General features: G+C 38.4%; 1 protein-coding gene across 3 annotated transcripts in view; it reads right to left on the minus strand.

Moving 5' to 3' along the window:
* KLF12 (Kruppel like factor 12) overlaps positions 1–19,162 on the minus strand; it is a 523,318-nt gene extending 504,156 nt beyond the window's left edge. For 2 of the 3 annotated variants that reach the window (XM_040266871.1, XM_040266872.1), the window contains exon 1: positions 18,552–18,798. The gene's annotated coding sequence lies outside the window, so the exon portion shown is untranslated. The other variant, XM_040266873.1, reaches the window with a different exon arrangement.
* Between the last annotated feature and the right edge of the window lie 206 nt (positions 19,163–19,368).

The following is a 19,368-nucleotide window of genomic DNA, read 5'->3' on the forward strand; positions in this document are numbered from 1 at the left end:
TTCCAGAAAAACATCTATTTCTGCTTTATTGACTATGCCAAAGCTTTTGACTGTGTGGATCACAAGAAACTCTGGAAAATTCTGAACGAGATGGGAATACCAGACCACCTGACCTGTCTCTTGAGAAACCTATATGCAGGTCGGGAAGCAACAGTTAGAACTGGACATGAAACAACAGACTGGTTCCAAATCGGGAAAGGAGTTCGTCAAGGCTGTGTATTGTCACCCTGCTTATTTAACTTATATGCAGAGTACAACATGAGAAATGATGGGCTGAAGCACAATCTGGAATCAAGATTGCCAGGAGAAATATCAATAACCTCACATATCCAGATGACACCATCCTTATGGCAGAAAGTGAAGAAGAATTAAAAAGCCTCTTGATGAAAGTGAAAGAGGGGAGTGAAAAAGTTGGCTTAAAACTCAACATTCAGAAAACTAAGATCATGGACATCTAATCCCATCACTTCATGGGAAATAGATGGGTAAACAGAGGAAACAGCGACAGATTACTGTTTGGGGCTCCAAAATCACTGCAGATGGTGACTGCAGCCATGAAATTAAAAGACACTTGCTCCTCAGTAGAAAAGCTATGACCAACCTAGACAGCACATTAAAAAGCAAAGACATTACTTTGCCAACTAAGGTCCATCTAGTCAAAGCTATGGTTTTTCCAGTAGTCATGTATGGATGTGAGAGCTGGACTATAAACAGAGCTGAGCGCCAAAGAATTGATGCTTTTAAACTGTGGTGTTGGAGAAGACTCTTGAGAGTCCCTTGGACAGCAAGGAGATCAATCCAGTCCACCCTAAAGGAAACCAGTCCTGAAAATTCATTGGAAGGACTGATGGTGAAGCTCAAATTGCCATACTTTGGCCATCTGATGCAAAGAAATGACTCACTGGTAAAAACGCTGATGCTGGGAAAGATTGAAGGCAGGAGGAAAGGGGCTGACAAAGGATGAGATGGTTGGATCGCATCACCAACTCAATGGAGATGAATCTGAGTAAACTCCAGGTGTTGGTGATGGACAGGGAGGCCTGGTGTGCTGCAGTCCATAGTGTCACAAAGAGGTGGACATGACTGAGCGACTGAACTGAAGAAAGTAAATCTTAAAGGTTCCCTTCACAAGAAAAAATAATTGTAACCAAGTACGGTGAAAGACGTAAACTAAGCTTACTGTGATAATGACTTACGTACATACAGACACACACACATACATAAAATCACTTGAAACTAATACAGTGTAATATATGTCAATTGCATTTCAATATTAAGTAGTTTTAAAGAGCAAACGGAAATTTTCATCACCAAAACCTTGATACTAAAAGAAGCTGAAAACTTATTAATGGACAAATAAACAGAAGAAATTGGAAAAAAAAGATCACATATCTACCACTGGGGGGTAGGGAAAGACCATGGTTCACACTGGAGTATCACCCTTTAAAAGCGTTCCAATTAAAGTTCATGGAAAAACATTAATATTTTCTAAGTTAATTTTGGTGGATACATAAATTATTATACAAAAATCTGATTCAGAACCAAGAAAAATACTATAGGTGTCTACCACAGTGTGAATATAGTTATATATATTCTAAGTATCTTTCCTAGATATCAAATAGAATCAATTTGCACAAAAGCAAAAAATTATTTTTTAAAAGCATTTGCTCCCTAATGCAAGAATAGGTCAATACTAGTAAATCCTAAATCCTCCAATGCATTGTAACAGTCAACTAAAGAAGAAAAAGTTTTCCACTACTATATTTTATACATACACACACAGTTTAACGGGTATTACCAAAGTAAAAGAAAACAAAGAATGACATCAAAGCAAACTGAAGTTATACAGGTAAAGAAAGAAAGTGCTTATGTGAAATGAATACTCTCCAAATTCAAGATTTTGAGACCAAAAATTTAAGTCACAAGGTAACTAGATGAACTGGGTTCAGTTCATAGGACTGCCCCTTCACAGAGAAACAGGAGGAATTGCCTTCCGCCACGATAATGGAAAAAGAGTGAACAGTCATAAAAGCTGATAAGAAACACAAAGCAGAAGGATGGTTACCAGGGTCCTATAAGAGAGGGTAATAGAGAGTTTCTGTTTGAATCGTACAGAGCTTCAGTTTTGCAAGATGAAAATGTTTGAGATATGCAGCATAACTGGAGAAGGAAATGGCAACCCACTCCAGTACTCTTGCCTGGAAAATCCCCATGGAGAGAGGAGCCTGGCAGGCTACAGGCCATGGGGTCCAAGAGCAGACACAACTGAGCGACTAAGCATGCAGCACTCTGAAAGAGATGGGAATAGCAGCAGTAGGAAACCACCATAAACATAATAAATTTTTAGAAGCTGAATGTGGGCTAACAAAGTCACTTAGTATCAGGAAGACCCAGATGCAAGGACACTCCACAGCCACTCACCTACTCTTCTGCAAAATCCTCCTCCAGGTGCTAAGACAAAAGTCTAGAAAAAGAACAGGAGACGTAAGAAAGCCACCCTTGGAAGTGATGACATACAGGTAGGAACCAGCTAATACCACTGGGGCCCAATCATGAAAACTGGCCTCATTCCAGTCTCTGATATCAAATTAAGCAAAAGCCATCTGCCACAGTAAGGAAGACAGTAAATATTCCCGCTCCCTCCATGAAAAAGTGGACTGCAGCTCGAGAAGGAAAAGTTATCTGCCACTGGGAAAGACAGACAGAGAGACCTCTGCCTATCCCTTTTTCCAGGTTCAAAGAATAGCAGCTGTTGGGCGAGAGGCAGAAGTCACGAACACAACTACTCTGCACTGAATACTAGGTTAAAACTCAACTGGTCCTGGAATAAGGGAAGAAACCCACTCAAGCCCAGAATTCTACAGTGATATCAATAACATATCAGCCATAACTGATATAGAACTCACAGGCACAAAAACCTACCACAAAGAGAAAGGGATAGACATGCAAACAAAATCTCAGCTCCGATTCAGTCATCCAGACCAGACCAAAACTGTAGCTGGTGTGGGGAAACTCAGACCCCCACATACTTATCCAGTCACAACTTCACCCAGTCTGCTGCCAAAGTAAAAGTGAAAATCACTCAGTTGTGTCCAGCTCTGCGACCCATACAACTGTAGTCCACGGAATTCTCCAGGCCAGAATACTGGAATGGGTAGCCTTTCCCTCCTCCAGGGGATCTTCCCAACCCAGGGATCAAACCTAGGTCTACCACATTGCAGGTGGATTCTTTACCAGCCGAGCCACAAGGGAAGCCCAAGAATACTGGAGTGGGTAGCCTATCCCTTCTCCAGCAGATCTTCCCGACCCCGGAATCGAACCAGGGTCTCCTGCATTGCAGGTGGATTCTTTACCAACTGAGCTATGAGGGATGCCCTAGACTACTGCCAAGATAGAGGCAAAAAGCCCAGAAAAGAATCCTTTGTGTCACAGGAATTCAGAACTGGTGGAAAGTCAAGGGTATACCAGGAACACTGAGAAGAAAAACTCATTCCATGTCTCACAGAAGTCATGAGGTAAAGCAATGCATTCCAGAAGGACCTTGAAGTCTCTGGTGATATGACTGTTCACCAGCAACAACAAAGCAGTAACTCAGCACATCAACTGAACAAACAGACTCACTCCATCAACAGACAGTAGCACCTTGCAGAACAAGAGGCATATCCATGTCTTAGCATAATATTTACCTCACTCTGTACTATTCCTTTCCATAATGTCATGCAACCAATCAAAAATTACTAGACACCAAATCAAAGCAAGGAAAGATCATGTCAAGGGATAAAGCTATCAACATAATCAGACCCTGAGATGGCAGAGATTTTGAAACTATCAAAGAGGTTTTATAATAAAATTTTTTTAAAAAAAGAGAAAAAGACAAACAATGTGAATAAGCAAAAATTCAGCAAAGAGGTGGGAAAATGTTTTAAGTTCTATGAAAATACCAGATGAATTATATCAAATGAAGAACTTTCACTGAGCTTACAAAGACTAGATACAACAGAATTAGTAAATCTGAGGATAAATCAATAGAAATTATTCTGAAGGGGAGAAAGCAGAGAGACTAAGATCTATGAAATAATATCAATTAATGTACTCGTCAAAATAGAACACAAGAAGAGGCAGAAAGGGGGCAGAAGAAATACTCAAAAATACAATAGATGAAAACATTAAAAATTAGGAAGGATAATAAATTACAGATCAAAGAAGCTTAGAGAACCCCAAGAAGGACAGCTGCAAGTGATAACACACCTGTGTGTGTTTAACTTCACAGCCAAAGTGAAAAAAAAAAAAAAACCCGCAGACAGAAATATTACTTACAGAAGAACAAAGATGTACAGAATAACAAAAGATGTCTCTCAGAAGCTATGTAAGCTAAAGGATAATGAATCAATGTCCTTAAATTAATGCAGAAAAAAACTGTCAACCTAGAATTCAAAACCCTATAGACATTTTCAGACAAGCAAGAGCTAAGACCAGTCACTGCCAGCAAACCTGCTCTCTAAGAAATGCTGAAGAAATTTCTTTAGGTAAAATAACATTGACACTAGATAGAAACCTAGAACAAACAAATCAAGAAAAGACTGGAACTAGAAAAGACATCAGTAAATTAAAAAAAAAAAACTACTTAATTGACTCTTTAAAGCAAAATTAGTAACTAAGAAACTATAGTTTATAATATGTATAAGTAAAAATATTAAGAAAATAAACAATGAGAGAGGAAAAAATGGTGGTATAACACCGAGATTCTGACATCATACAGGAAACGTGAAAACTTAATGATGCATATTGTAAACCCTAAAGTACCACATATGAAAAATATAAAACAAAGAGCTGCAACTAATAAGCCAACAACGGAGATAAAATAGAATATTAAAAAACTAATCAAGTCTAAAGAAGGCAAAACAGGGATAAGAGCAAAGAACAAGAGGGACAAATAGAAAACATACAGCAAGGTAGTAGAGAAACCTGATCACATCAAAACGTTTAATGCAAATGACCAAATTATTCCAAATAAAAGTTGAAAGCACTAACACTTAATCAGATGTTCTCTACAAAAGAAAAATGGGGATATTGCATGACAATGTAGGGGTCAATTCAAAGAAAACGTAACAATCCTAAACGTGTTTGCACCTAAAAACAGAGCTTCAAAATAAACAAAAGCTTACAGAACTGAAACGAGTTAGAAGACAATTGAATTTAAATACTTAAACTCTTCAGAACAAGGAGATAAAAAAGATCAGTTAACAATATAGAAGACTGAAAGAACATTCACCAACTTTCCAAACTGACACAGAGCTAATAGACATTTACAGACTGCACAACCCAACGATGCAGGATCCACTGTTTTCTACACGTCACCTTCACTAATACAGACCACACTCTGAGCCATAAAACAAATCTCAACAAATTTCTAAAGACTCAAAATCATACATACTCTGAAAAATGTGGAATTCAACTAGAAACCAATATCAGAAAGATATCTCTTAAAAAACCCTGTGTAATTTATATTAACTGAGAAAGAGATATATTACCTTAAATATGGTTCTGATACAATGGACTGAATATGCACCTGAAAGTAATTAAAAGTGGACCGCCCCCATCATCCCCTCTTTTATACCATACATACAACTAAACCTTCCCAATGGACTCCAGATGAAAGTCGAATGAAAAATTAAATCTAAGTATAGATTATATGTCTACTTTATCAGTGGATAAAGTCTTTTAAAAACATGAGACAAAAACAGGAAACCAGAGAAACACAAAAAAGATATTAAAATTTAAAATGTTATATACCAAAAGCTACTTCTTAAACAGACAAGAGACAAAAGATGAGTTTTTGGAAAAGTATTATCTGTAATGCAGGTATCAGACAAAAGGTTAACCAGTGGAATATAAATAACTCCCACAGAAGGACAATAACCAAATAGAAAAATGAACAAGGAATAAAGGGCAACTCTTAGAAGAAGAATTCCAATTTACCTACAAACACAGGAAAAAGTGTTCCAGATCACTAGAAACCAGGAAATAATAAATGAAGAAAGGTGTCAACTTTGGCTGATGGAGTTTTAGGAAATGGGTATTTCCCTGCTTTGCTGGTAAAAAAAAAAAAAACCTTTCCTCAAAGCAATGTGGCATGGTAATCAATACCAAAGGTCTGTAATACATTTATTACAACATTGGTTTTAATGGCAAAAACTGGAAAAAAAGTATTGCCCATTAGTAAATTATCAGTTAAACAGACTATACAACCATCCCTTAGAATATATGCCACAGTTTTGTTTTGCTTTTAACAGATTAGAGTTGTTGCAGCTAAGCGGGAGGATTTCCCTTAGGCAGTACTAAATGAAAAAAAGGTCTCCAAAAAGTCTTTTTTCTAAGTGTGACCAAAAAACCATGTGTGCGTATGTGTTTATAACACTTATGGATATGGAAATAAATATGAAGATGCATAATAGTTCTGATGACAAGAGTTGCAGGGGAATATAATCCTACTGTTGGCTACAGGAAGAAGGGAAGCTAAGTAAAAAAGAAAGGAGTTCACTATAAAAATCAAATTCAGTGATCTCTTGGCTCTTTTGGTAGCATATTGTTTAGCCTCCATGTGTTTGTTTTTTACTGCTTTTTTCAGTGGAAGCAACCTAAATGTCCATCAACAGATGAATGGATAATGAAGATGTGGTACATATATACAATGAAATATTACTCAGTCATAAACAGGAACACAATTGGGCGATCTGTAGTGATGTAAATGGACCTAGAGTCTGTCATACACAGTGAAGTCAGAACAAGAAAAACAAATATTGTATATTAATGTATATATATGAAATCTAGAAAAATGGTACAGATGAACCTGTTTGCAAGACAGGAATAGAGACACAGACATAGACAGCAGAAGTGTGGACACAGTGGGGGAAGAAGAGTGTGGGACAAATTGGAAGAACAGGATTGCCATATATACACCACCAGGTTTAAAGCAGATAGCTAGTGTGAAGCAACTGGATAGCCCAGGGAGGCCAGCTAGTTTCCTGTGGTGACTCAGAAGGTGGAAAGGGGGCGGTGGGAGGGAGGCTCAAGAGGCAGGGGATGTATGTATACATATAGCTGCTTCACTCTGTTATACAGCAGAAATTAACACAACATTGTAAAGTAATTATACTCCCATAATAAAGTGAAAACAAAAAAATGGGATGAAACAAAATGAACACCAATGCCTTAAAAGATAAGGAGGGAGGGGCAGGTTTAAAACAAAATAAATTTGTCCCTACTGAGTAGTTGGTACAAAATAGTAATAAAAATTTTAGTCAACTGCAATGAATGAAATGTGACTGAATGCTGGATTAAAAAAAAAAACTGTAAAAGACATTTTTGGACAATTGGAGAAACTGGATATTAGGTGACATATAGAGTTATTGTCCGTTTTCTGAGATGTAATAATAGTATCACAATTTGATCAAAGAATGTCCTCATTCCTAATAGAGCATGCTGAGGGTATAACAGCAGAAAAAAATGAACAAGTGGACATTTACCATATTTCATTTTATCCACTGATTATAAGATGTACCATTATTGTGTAATAACTAAGACAAAAATGCTGCTAATAAAAATACTACACGCTTTCAAAATAAACAAAATAAAATGAAGTTTAAAGTCTCCACACTCATGTACCTACTTTTAACAAAGAGATATATTTGTAAACACTGCTCAACAAGTGAGTTTCTACAAAGCTTATTTCCTATAGAGCTGAAGTGGTAATGCTTCAAAAAACTAAGTCAAAAAGAAAGAATTCACATTTAAATACCATAAATATCTAGCTTTGAGTTGTAAACATTAAAGAATATCTTTAAATGTATATACACATTTTATGTATAATAAATGTGCAATGTACAGTTTTTTAAAAAAGAAAAAACTTAGAAAATCACTTTTAAATGGAAAAAAAAAGGTTTTCTGCTAAGATTAAAAGTACTTAAGAGAGACTAAAACATAAATCTAAGATTCTCCAGGGTATTACTTTTAGGCACATAAAAGATCTACATGAAGAAAATAAACTGAAGCAGGATACGGTAGTATGGTCCTTCCTTTGGATTCAATGGTGCTGTCTATTTTCCCCAATCCACCTATACATTAAGACAAAGCCCGTGTTTTATTTATCTAAGTATTCTCAGCACCTAGTATCACCCCTGATATGAACCACCTCCCTAACTTTCTTCAGAATATGGATGCATTCCTAGTCTTATCTAAGATTAACTGGGCTGATCTATCCAAGCTGTTATATATGGAGTTTGATATACTCCTTAAAAATGCTTCAGAAGGAGATAAAAATTCAACCAATAATACTCAGTGAATAAACCATCTAAGCTAAACATTAGCAGCAGCACCTCTGTATACAATGTAGACTACCGAAATGTCTGCTTGTTAAGACTAAAATCAAGTAGGAAGACAGCAATGGAATGAAATGGAAACAAATTATCTTACTGGTATTGGAAATCCAGGTTCCAGTTTTTACTTGGCTGTCTTCAAGCTATTTTACATTCACAATCTTATTTTACAGGATTGTAAGGATGAAACTAAAACTGCTTTATGAACCCCAAAGTACTAAGCAAAGTTTTTGTGGGCCCTACTTCTCAGGTATTCTACTAAACTGTCTTAATTACAAAGCTACTTATACATATAACACAACTGCTTCTGCCTAGAGCCTTGGTATAGTCCCAATATACTCAATAGATGGCTCAGTGTACAATAAAAATTCCATCAATGCTCTTTATAGACTCATTAAGAGTTCATTTGTTTCTTATTATATGATCTCTCAAAATGAAGTATTTCATGTGTTTGCTTAAGTGTCCTGTATTCATACCTACAGCAGAAAAGCTACTGCGCGTTCCACAGAATAGCCCTCTTCAGATATTCAACCACTCTAACATGAAGTTCCTTTCTAAATATCCCTTCAACTGCCTCTGACCTTCTGTAAAATTGATCAGTTTTAAAGTTTTCCCTTTCATTGATCTTAGGTAGAAAAAAAGATTTATTCTTATATGTTAAGGCTTTTGGTCAAGGCTAAAATTCCTATCATTTATAAATAAAATATATATCAAACCTCTTCAGCAATATGAAAAAAAATTTCATTAGACAGCTTCATATAAACTGTATTTTTTAACTTTATTAATCAACCACCATTATTATTATTTTTATTATCCAAATAAACCTTCTCTAAATTCATTGTAACATGGGTGGGGAGGGAGGTAGAAGGGGGGTTCAGGTTGGGGGGGGACACATGTACACCCATGGCCGATTCATGTCGATGTATGACAAAAACCACCACAATTAGTCACCAATTAAAATAAACTTTTTTTTTATTTCAAGAAATAATAATAATCATAAATAAATAAATAAATTCATTGTTAACACTGTGTGCATACTAGCCAAGCATATCCCAGGATCTATTTTTTGGAAAAGAAAATTTTCTGATGATACAGCAAATAGAGGTTCACCAAAACACCAAAAGCCATCAGCTCTAAAAGATAACAGAAAAGGAGGTGTGAAATCACCGTAGATGCCAAAACAGCTGTTTTTAATTTGCTCTCCTCTGGCAGGTTTGCTTTTTCTTTTCTATAAAGTAAAACATTTTCCATGAAGGACTTTTGCCACATACCCACTGAAATCTTGAAACCTTTGATTTCCCAAATAGGAGCAATTTTTCTCCCCTACATTGTATTGAAACATCTTAGAGCACTTGATCCATGTATCACAAATTACTCTGAATTATAATTATCTGCATAAGTCTTACCTCCCTTACTTGATTTTCAAGCAATTGATGATGTCCTACCCACTTTTATACATAATTCCAGACACATAGTAGAAACTAAATAAGCATAAGTCAAATGAGTAAGTAAGGCATTTTTAACATGGATAATACATTTTTATTACTTTTATTACACCTCTGACTTTAATAGCTTTCAGTTCAGTCAATTAGTCGTGTCCGACTCTGTGCAACCCCATGAACCGCAGCACACCAAGCCTCCCTGTCCATTACCAGCTCCCAGAGTCCACCCAAACTCATGCCCATTGAGTCGATGATGCCATCCAACCATCTCAACCTCTGTTGTCCCCTTCTCCTCCCGCCTTCAGCTTTTATCAAATACAAAATGCATACTGGCCAGAATTTCTTGGTCAACTATTAACATTATGGAACGTTCTATAGAGTTGCCTTCTAAAATAATTTATTTGGATTGTCTCAATTTATTTTAGTACATACATCAGCAAACACAGAATTAGCTTCTACACTGAAGTAAATATTCTAGTAAAAGTATATCAACTTAGTCTACAAGCAAAATAAAACGACCTCTGAAGACAACATCTATTTGTCTAAGACTCCCATTTTTGTGCTCTAATTCTCTACAGTAAGACTAACTAGAACAGCATATTTAATGCTGAAGGGAGATAGGAGTGACACAGAAGATAGTTCAAAGGTTTTTCAGTCTTCAAATCTCTGCTTAAAGCTAACTGGCTATTGCCAATGAAGACATGACTCAGAAAATCAGTTTCCACATCTATAAAACAGAAACCATAATATCATGCATACATACTCAATGAATATTTAATAAATAAAGGAAGGAATCTCATGTTTCTAATATAAATGCATACAAACTTGCACAAAACTCAAATATGTATAAGTTAAGGATTTAGATTGACATTTTAAAGGACACCACTTCCCAAAGGAATAGTACAAAATCTGTAATTATACACAATCTTTTAAATAGTGTTATTAAAAACAGATGCATAGCATTTTGTATGTTGTCATCTTATTTTTTTACAATTTATTAGCTTACTTCCATTAAACATTTTCAATAAAAACTCACCAATTTTCAGCACACCTAATGATTTCTTTGTCTCAACTGGGCTTCTCTTCATAAAGAGAAAAAAAAAATTCAGGAAAATATAGTGAATTGTGAAATGGTTAAGAGAAGTGAATATATTTATTAGAGATGAAAAGGCACAGATAAGAAATGACCATGATATCTGACACTTAGCTACTGAAAGGACAGTCACAATGACTGAACCCTTGGTTCGGTCTTCTTACAACCAGAAGCAGGAAATTTCATTTTCCCTTTTTTTACACAGTATGTTAATGAAAGGCAAAGAGCAGCAACATTCTCAAATGGTTTTTGAAATTATTATCACAAACAGCAAAATCATGGCTGGCAGGAGGGGGCAGACTACTTCTTGGCAGACAGCCTCATCTTACAAGAGCTAAAAGATGCCTCCATGAACTGATGTTCCTAAGTCAAAATCCATTGTACAAAAGGCACTTTAGGGGTCTCCACATATAGTATTTAAAGTGGCAATTACTTGAAAGTCAACTATACCTGCCTAGTTACTAAAAAGTACATATTAAGTAACCTAAGCCTGGAAAAGCACAGTGCCTAATTTCTGTATTAGAGCAGTTGCACAATACAGAGTAGTTATTTTGTCAACAGCTGCCTTTAAGAGAGGAATCAATATACTAGAAGAGATTAAAGTTTTTTTCTTCCAGTTTTATTGAGATATAATTGATATATAACACTGTAGAAGTTTAAAGTGTAACATACATCATAAAATGATTACCACAGTAAATTTAGTAAACATCCCACACTTCATATAAATACAAAACCAGAAGAAAATTCTGTGATGTGGTAAGAACTCAGGATTTACTCTTAACAACTTCTGTATATAACATACATCAGTGTTGATTATATTTAATGTGTTGCATGTTACATCCCTAGAACTATTTATCTTTTTTTTTTAATTAATTTATTTATTTTTAAGAACTATTTATCTTATAACTGGAAGTTGGTACCTTTTGAGCAGACTAACATTTGGCACTAAATATGCCAAAGAACTGATGATTTCGAACTGCAGTGCGAGAGAAGCCTCCTGACATACTTGGACAGCAAGGAGATCAAACCAGTCAATCCTCAAAGAAATCAACACTGAATATTCACTGGAAGGACTGATGCTGAAGACCCTATACTTTGGCAACCTGATGAGAAGAGCCGACTCACTGGGAAAAAAAAGATCCTGATGCAGGGAAAGACTGAGGGCAGGAGGAGAAGGGGAGACAGAGGATGTGATAGTTGGATAGCATCACTGACTCACTGGACCTGAGTCTGAGTAAACTCCAGGAGATAGTGAAGGACAGGGAAGCCTGGCATGCTGTAGTCTACAGGGTTGCAAAGAGTCAGACATGACTTAGTGACTGAACTACAACAAAATATGTACAAGGTTCTACATATTGGAGGCTTTGCAGGCATTACCACAATTTTGACACTCAAAAACATTCCACAATGTTGACATTACATATTCTTGTTTTTGTTTTTCTTTATCAATGAGTGAACTAAGACTTGGAGAACCAACCTGCCCAGCTAGATGGCTAAAAACTGGGTTGCTTAAGGTTTTAAATCCAGCATTAGTTAACTCCACTACAAGGAGGAAAAAAGTTCAGGAAAATGCAGTGAACTGTGGAATGGCTAACAGAGGTGAATATATTTACCAGAAATGAAAAGGTATAGATAGGAAATGACCATGATATTTGGCACTTAGTTACTAAAAGGACAGTCATATGAACAGTTCTCAATTAGTTCCTTTAGTAAGTACTTTAGCACTATATGATCAGTCACTATGTTAGAAGCCAGGAAAGGAACTATGAAGAAGATTCATTTCCTGCTCTCAAGGGGCTTATTACTGGGAAGGGACAAGACAAATCAACGAGCAATTACATCAGAAGGAATATCGTATGCTATGGAGCCAGAGATTACAGCCTAGAACCCAGTGTATTCTACAAGCAAGGGATGATAAATGAGAGTCCCACAGAAAGTGATGTTTACAATGATAGTTGTAACATGAACAGGAGGTAGGCAAGGTGTATGTGTGACACAGAAAGAGTTATATTGATGAGCTACTTTTGAGTCTAAGAGCAAAGGTGTGAAAAAAACTTGTTAATTACAGAAAATGTAGCAGGTTTAAAACTATGTAAATTATTGTTGCTCTTAATTTTCTCCAAAATGTGTGTTTTTAAAAAAATACACGACAGAAAATGTGCGCATATAAAAAAAAATGTGTGGCAGTCTATTTTCAAATACCCATTTAAGATCCCCATCACTACCTTTCTTCATTGTGTACATGCTATACTGCAACAATGTTTGAGTCTAACCAAGAGACTCAACCATAAATCAGACATAGCTTAATCAACAGAATCCTGGCTTAAGTGGAGATCTGCAGTTCAATAGACGGTTCTAAATTATAGTACAACAGCACAAATTTAATGATTCCATTAAAAAAAAAAAAAAAACTAAGGGCATTTCTAATGACCAGTTGATAGAGGTTTCAGTTCACTCACGAAGAAGTAGCCCGGGAGGTTTATAATCTCTAAATAATCCTCGTTGATCTTTATTTTCTACTTTTTATAAATGATCACAGAAACTATTTTCATGTATCCTCCTTTGAAAAAGCTCAGATGCTTCACCTGCATTATATAAATATTAACAGTCAGTAACCTATATCAGCTACATAGAAACTTTTTAAGAGTGACTTTCTCAAGGTCATAGAGCAAATCTCTGGTGAGACAGGAATGGAATTCATGACCTTTGACTGCCAGAAGTTTTCTACCCACACTCGGAAATTCCTTCTCCATAAGTGTAATTTATATGCTCACTTTGAGGGACTGGAAAGTTCGTCCCTTTTAGGGCAGGGGATGGGGGCTGGGGAGGAGAGATGTTTCTGTCAAATCACTTGTCACACAGTTCCTGAGGCTTATAAAGTGATTTTTACCTACCCTATTTCGTCTTACCCTCACCACACCCTGTAAACTTGCATGCTGTTTTTCCCATTTTACAAGCTCGAAAGAGTTAAAAAATTTAATCAAGGTCATCCAGAGTTAGTAACTGAGAGAGCAACACTCAAGCTGCAGTATCTTTGCCACTTAAATCAGTCCTGATTCCAGGATGTATAATCTGAGCAGACACCCAATTCTGAAATGAATGAAGGTTTCCTTTACAGTTATTTATCTGATTTTTATAATCATTTACCTTCCTTGTCATTTAGGTCAGTTGCTTTGTTTTCTTTGGGGCAGAGTTGTTTTCATGTTTTGTTATAAGTTGGCTTGTTAAACTTAAGCGAGAGTAGTACCCCCCAACATAGAATTTGAAAAAAAAAACAAACTTTGCCTGTTTTTCTTTTTTATATATATACAAGTGGGAAGAGGGCTTTTTACCATAATTCGTGGTCATAATATATACAGTTTATGTATGGGGTATATACCAATATAACTAGAGAATATAAAAACTCATTCATAAATATAAATACTATGTATATACATATATACATATGTATGTACCTAAAATAGACTATAGTTATATATAGTACATACATAAACATCATGCCAGCAATTATTGTAAAAAGCCATATATATACTGTTAAGCATGGTGAATGGAGCACAACAAATACAATTCCTGATGTGAAGGGCAGCAAATTGTAATAGTGGCAGCTTCTGTGGCCTCTGATGGGGGTGGGAAAAGTCTCTCAAAGCTCTATAATTTTTTCATCTTCTACACAGCAATAAAGCAGGAAGGGCTTTCTACTGCTCCATCTGTACCTAAACAGCAATGCTGTTTGGACCAGCCCCCAAACTGCTTTTAATAAATATTCAAAAATATACAAGAAAAGTACGACTGAGTTAAAAAGAAAAAAAAAAAAAAAAAAGACAGGAAAAAAGACCATCTCTGAGAATTCTGAGTATCCTGTAATCTACTGACAGACCAAAACAAATTTTTATGGGGCAACAGGACTACTCAAGTAGCCACTTTTATGACAATAAACACCCTAAACAGAAAAATCCTTTTGTAACATAATTACTGAGAATATATAGAGAAAGTAACCATTTAATCCACAGCATGTGTTCCCTACCGCAAAAACTCAAAAGCTGACATCAGATGGGGTGTGGCCAGTCTAGGCCCTGACAATGAATTCTGGCCCGCTGAAGTCAGACAGTTCTCTGGAAGGGCTTGGGACCTAGAAACCAAGCAGGTCTCACAGAGCCTAAGGCTATTGCCCTTCTGGGCACAGGGGAAGGCCCATCTGTTTACTTGTGTTTTGATTTTGAGAGCCCTGGTTGTGGTAGATGAGTTAAGGCTGTGGTTATAGGGTGCTGCCAGTGATTTAATCTTAATATTTTTACCCTTACATTTTGTCCATACTTAAGATGGAAAGGCGCACGTAATTTGTCTGCTGAAAAAATAAACATAAATTTTAAAATGGAAAACAAATGAACACTGGGCAAAAATACAGATATTTCCACTATAGTACCCTATGGGATTTTCAAAATGTAAATGATAAAGGTAAGCCACAGCAACCTATTTTAGGAATTATTTACAAACATGAAAGCTATGTTCTTAAAAAAAAAAAAGATAATCATGGTGTCAATTCTGAACAAAACTCTTCTGGAATATTTAGCTCGTGTTCATTAATCAGCATGGAAGCACAAGTAAGAAAACTTACTTATTCAAAGAAAGAATAACTTTTCAAATAAGTTTGTGCCATTTCTAGTGGATTACAAAGTATTTTGCATTCATACACGATTAAATCTTCTACCGCTAGATTTATGAAGTTGACACTAAGATAACTGTTACTCTCACAATATAAAGAAACCATTTGACACCCCCAAACTTAATGTAATTAACCTCATGTTAATTTGCATAAACATGAAATTCCACACGTTCCATGTTGTACCACCATGAAAATGTCCAAGACATTTACACGCTCATCTAGCTAGCAGTATCACTTCACTGTTCAAGATACTCAACACTCCAGATTAACCAACACGGGCCTGAGTTCAAAATGCTCCCATACAGGCCTAGAGGCCTAACCCCTTACGTCATCTTAGAAAACACACCTGCATTTAAGACTAAATCATTTCATTACGTTGATAGCAGCTTGCTTCAGGATATGACGTCTAAGACCCACTCTGAGTCTGCCGAAAAGCATGTTTACCTTTCCCAGGAGGCTGGGAAGTAATTCCCCAGGAACATATATTTTTTTTAAATGACCAGAACACTAACACTATTACATGCCTGATGGGTGCTCTTTGCAAAGACTGTCAAGCATCCTGATTTGTTTTTCCCTCGGCCTGGGGAAAGAGCGCTTCAGTGTCTGCAGTCCCTCCCTTTCTGTACACACAGAGGCTGCAGCTGTAGTAAACAAGCGCCAGCCAAGAGTTGCTAAGGTCAAGGTCTCAAATGCTATACCAGGACCAATTTTCTCCCAGAGGACATTCAGCTGTGGCAAAGGAATTTTCAGGAGAAAAATATATATACTAAAGGGCCCATTAGTGCTACCATTTTCATTCAGTAAATAGTCATTCAAAGCATTCCAAAATAAAGTTTTAACTGACAGAAGTTTCTTTTAAATATGCACTACTAACTGAAACATTAGGAGTGAAACCACTGAATAACTGAAATATTTCAAAAATACACAGAAACCCCTCAAGGATGTTTATCTCCCACAGCGATAATACAGCTTTAGGGCATAAATTATTACAATGTTCTGTGAAACCATCCCAACTTTTACCAGCTTCAGTATATTTCATAGTAATTATGAATTAGAAGGTAAAATAAAAAACCCCTTTCCTTATTACATTACAGATTCCTGTCAATTCTGGTATGCTCAAAACCCTCTCCCAACTCAAAGGAGTTTAACCTACTCCAACTGACCAGGCTGCAGCCATAAAGATACAACTTATGCAACCGAATGTTTGTCCTTCAACATCTCATTTCTAAGCTGCTAAAGTTAAACATTTTCTAGCCTAAAAGTATATCCCTTTATCATAACCCATTTCTATGTGGTTTTTAAAAATGTAAACAAATCTGAATGAGGTTTACAAATAGCACTACCAGCCTATTTTATTTTTTAGGTGAGGGGTCACTGTTTTTGCTGAATGCCAATTTCAAAAAGCCTTTCTTAGAAGAAGGAATACACCCAGCCTTCGAAGCGACCACTCCTATTCCCCCATCACAAGCTGCGGCCCGTTAAAAACCACCAAATTCATTTCAAGGCATTTACTTAGCTGAACAACTCTATCCTCCAGTAGGAAGAGGGCATGGAGGCGTCTAGGTGGATTTGCAGAATGACGTCCGTTGATTGGCAGATGTCTACCGAAGCCACTAGATGCACATGCACCAAATGTAAATAGAGCTGCTCCTCTCCCTGGTGTTTCAGGGAAACTGAGAGAATATTAAAGCTGATTTAAAACAAAACATCCGAGGGCTCGGCTGAGGACTCTATTAGCCAGTGGAATTGCCTAAAACAATCCATACAGCGCGACACTTAAACCATCTGTACAGTTAAATTAGAGAGCTGACAATATTAACCACACGAACTGTTTATCCAGATTACACATTCCGTTGTACTAATACTCTCTAACTCAACACAATCAGCTTTTACCAGCTGAATTAAGGCTATTACTATTAAAGTATGCAAAACTCGAAGCGCAGGGTGAAGGGGGGTTGGGAAGCTGCAGGGCATGTAACAAAGGAATTGGTACTTTTTCCAAGCTTTTGCCCCAAATGCACTTCGAAACGGAACTGTTGAGTGCACCCCACCCTTTTCCCCAAAGATAAAAGTTTTCAAAGTTCTAATAGGCAGTTCTCTGCCCAAGAAAAGCAGGACTGACTCTCCCCGTAGGGAAGCATCTAACGCGAACACCAACTAATGTCGCGGAGGTCAAGTACGAGTCCTCCTCTAAAGGCAAGAAGTGGCTCCCAGGCCGGCTCCGCGGGCTTCCCGCCCGGGTGGCCCTGCAAAGTTGCCCCTTGTCAACTCCGGCCAGGTCCCCCGTAATTGAAAATAACAGCCTCGGGTCAGCCCCCCGGCTACTTCCACAGACCAGGCACTGTAGCAAGTGACAGTTACACATCATTACGACCAGAGACAATAATGAATGTGGCACCCGGACCACTATTCATGCCAGCAGTGTCATCTCCGCTTTAACCCCTTCCCCTCCGCTCTCTCCAATGCACACCCACTGCCCACACGGCCCGGTGGGGCAGCTCGTCACCCAACCCGCTCTATTCCAGGGGGCAAACTACTTCCACAAGCTGCCCCCCCCGCAACCCCCAATTCAGCCCTGGTGTTTTATTTCCCATCCTTGGCAACTGTCAGGCAAACACTGCAAACAACAATTCCACTAGGGATAGAAAAATATTGCTTAATTCACGCTACTTGATAAGTTCTTTTAAAAAAAAAAATGGGGTAGGGGGGAGAAACCTCCTTTCTTCTCCACAAATCCAACCGACGCTACTTGCTTTGCAAAAGCGTCGCCCTCCTTCTCGCCCCCCCGCCTCGCCGCCCCGCTTCCCAACACTTTCCCCCTTTAAGAACACAGACCAACCAAAATGATTTAACTTGAGCAGATGACAGAAGAAAAATAAAACACATTAAGAGACTACGGTCTGATCTGGGATGGCACCAGAAAAAAAAAAAAGAGGAGGGGGTTGTTTATTTTGATAAGAAACAGAATCGGCACAGACCTGAACAGAAGCTGCAGAGCAGGAGAAATTGTTTTCTTTCCCTCACCCAGAGTCCCCCTCTCTCTCTCTCCCTTTCTCTCGCTCTCACACGCGCGCGCGCACACACTCACGCTCACACACACACACACACACGGCGTCACCCGCGCACACTCACACGCACACTCGCACACGCACGGGCTGAGCCTCTCAGCTGCTCTCTGCAGTTCTCAGGAAATGAATGGGGGGCAACCCAGGGAACTGTTGTACTTGCAAATGACTTACCCGGATCACATGATGCGCTAAATGTAGGGTGGGCCGGTGGGTGGAGGCTGCCGAGACGCGAGCCCGGGTCTAGCGTGGGGAGCCTCGCCAGGCCCGCATCGAATTACCCCGGGGCCCAGCCGAGGGGGTTGCAAGACGCCGCTTCTCCTCCCTTGCAGCCTGCAGCTCAGGAAACCGGAGAGGCGCGGGGGGGTGGGGTGGGGTAGGGTGGGGTAGGGTGGGGTGAGTTGGGGGGGGCGGGTGGTGAAAACACCAAACCCCCAAACAAAAGAGCTCCGGGTCCTCCTCCCCAGAAACAAAGCCCCGCCGCTGCGGGCGAGCCCCGGGGTGGGGCCGAGGGCGGGGGCGGCGGCGGGGAGGGGCTCGCTCAGCAGGCGCTAAGTCGCTTTATTGCCATAAAATGGGGCCCCCGAGCCGCTCCGCCCGAGGATTAGGAGGCGGGCTCTGAGTGTGATGGTCGAAATCCCCTGTGGGAAACTAACCCCTCCCCGCTCGCAGAGGTAGAAGGCAACACCCACTGCCCGGCCCTCGCCTCGCCGCCCGGGCCGCCGGCTTG

Source organism: Oryx dammah, unplaced genomic scaffold (assembly GCF_014754425.2).
Source record: "Oryx dammah isolate SB20612 unplaced genomic scaffold, SCBI_Odam_1.1 HiC_scaffold_24, whole genome shotgun sequence".
Classification (NCBI taxonomy): Eukaryota; Metazoa; Chordata; class Mammalia; order Artiodactyla; family Bovidae; genus Oryx; species Oryx dammah.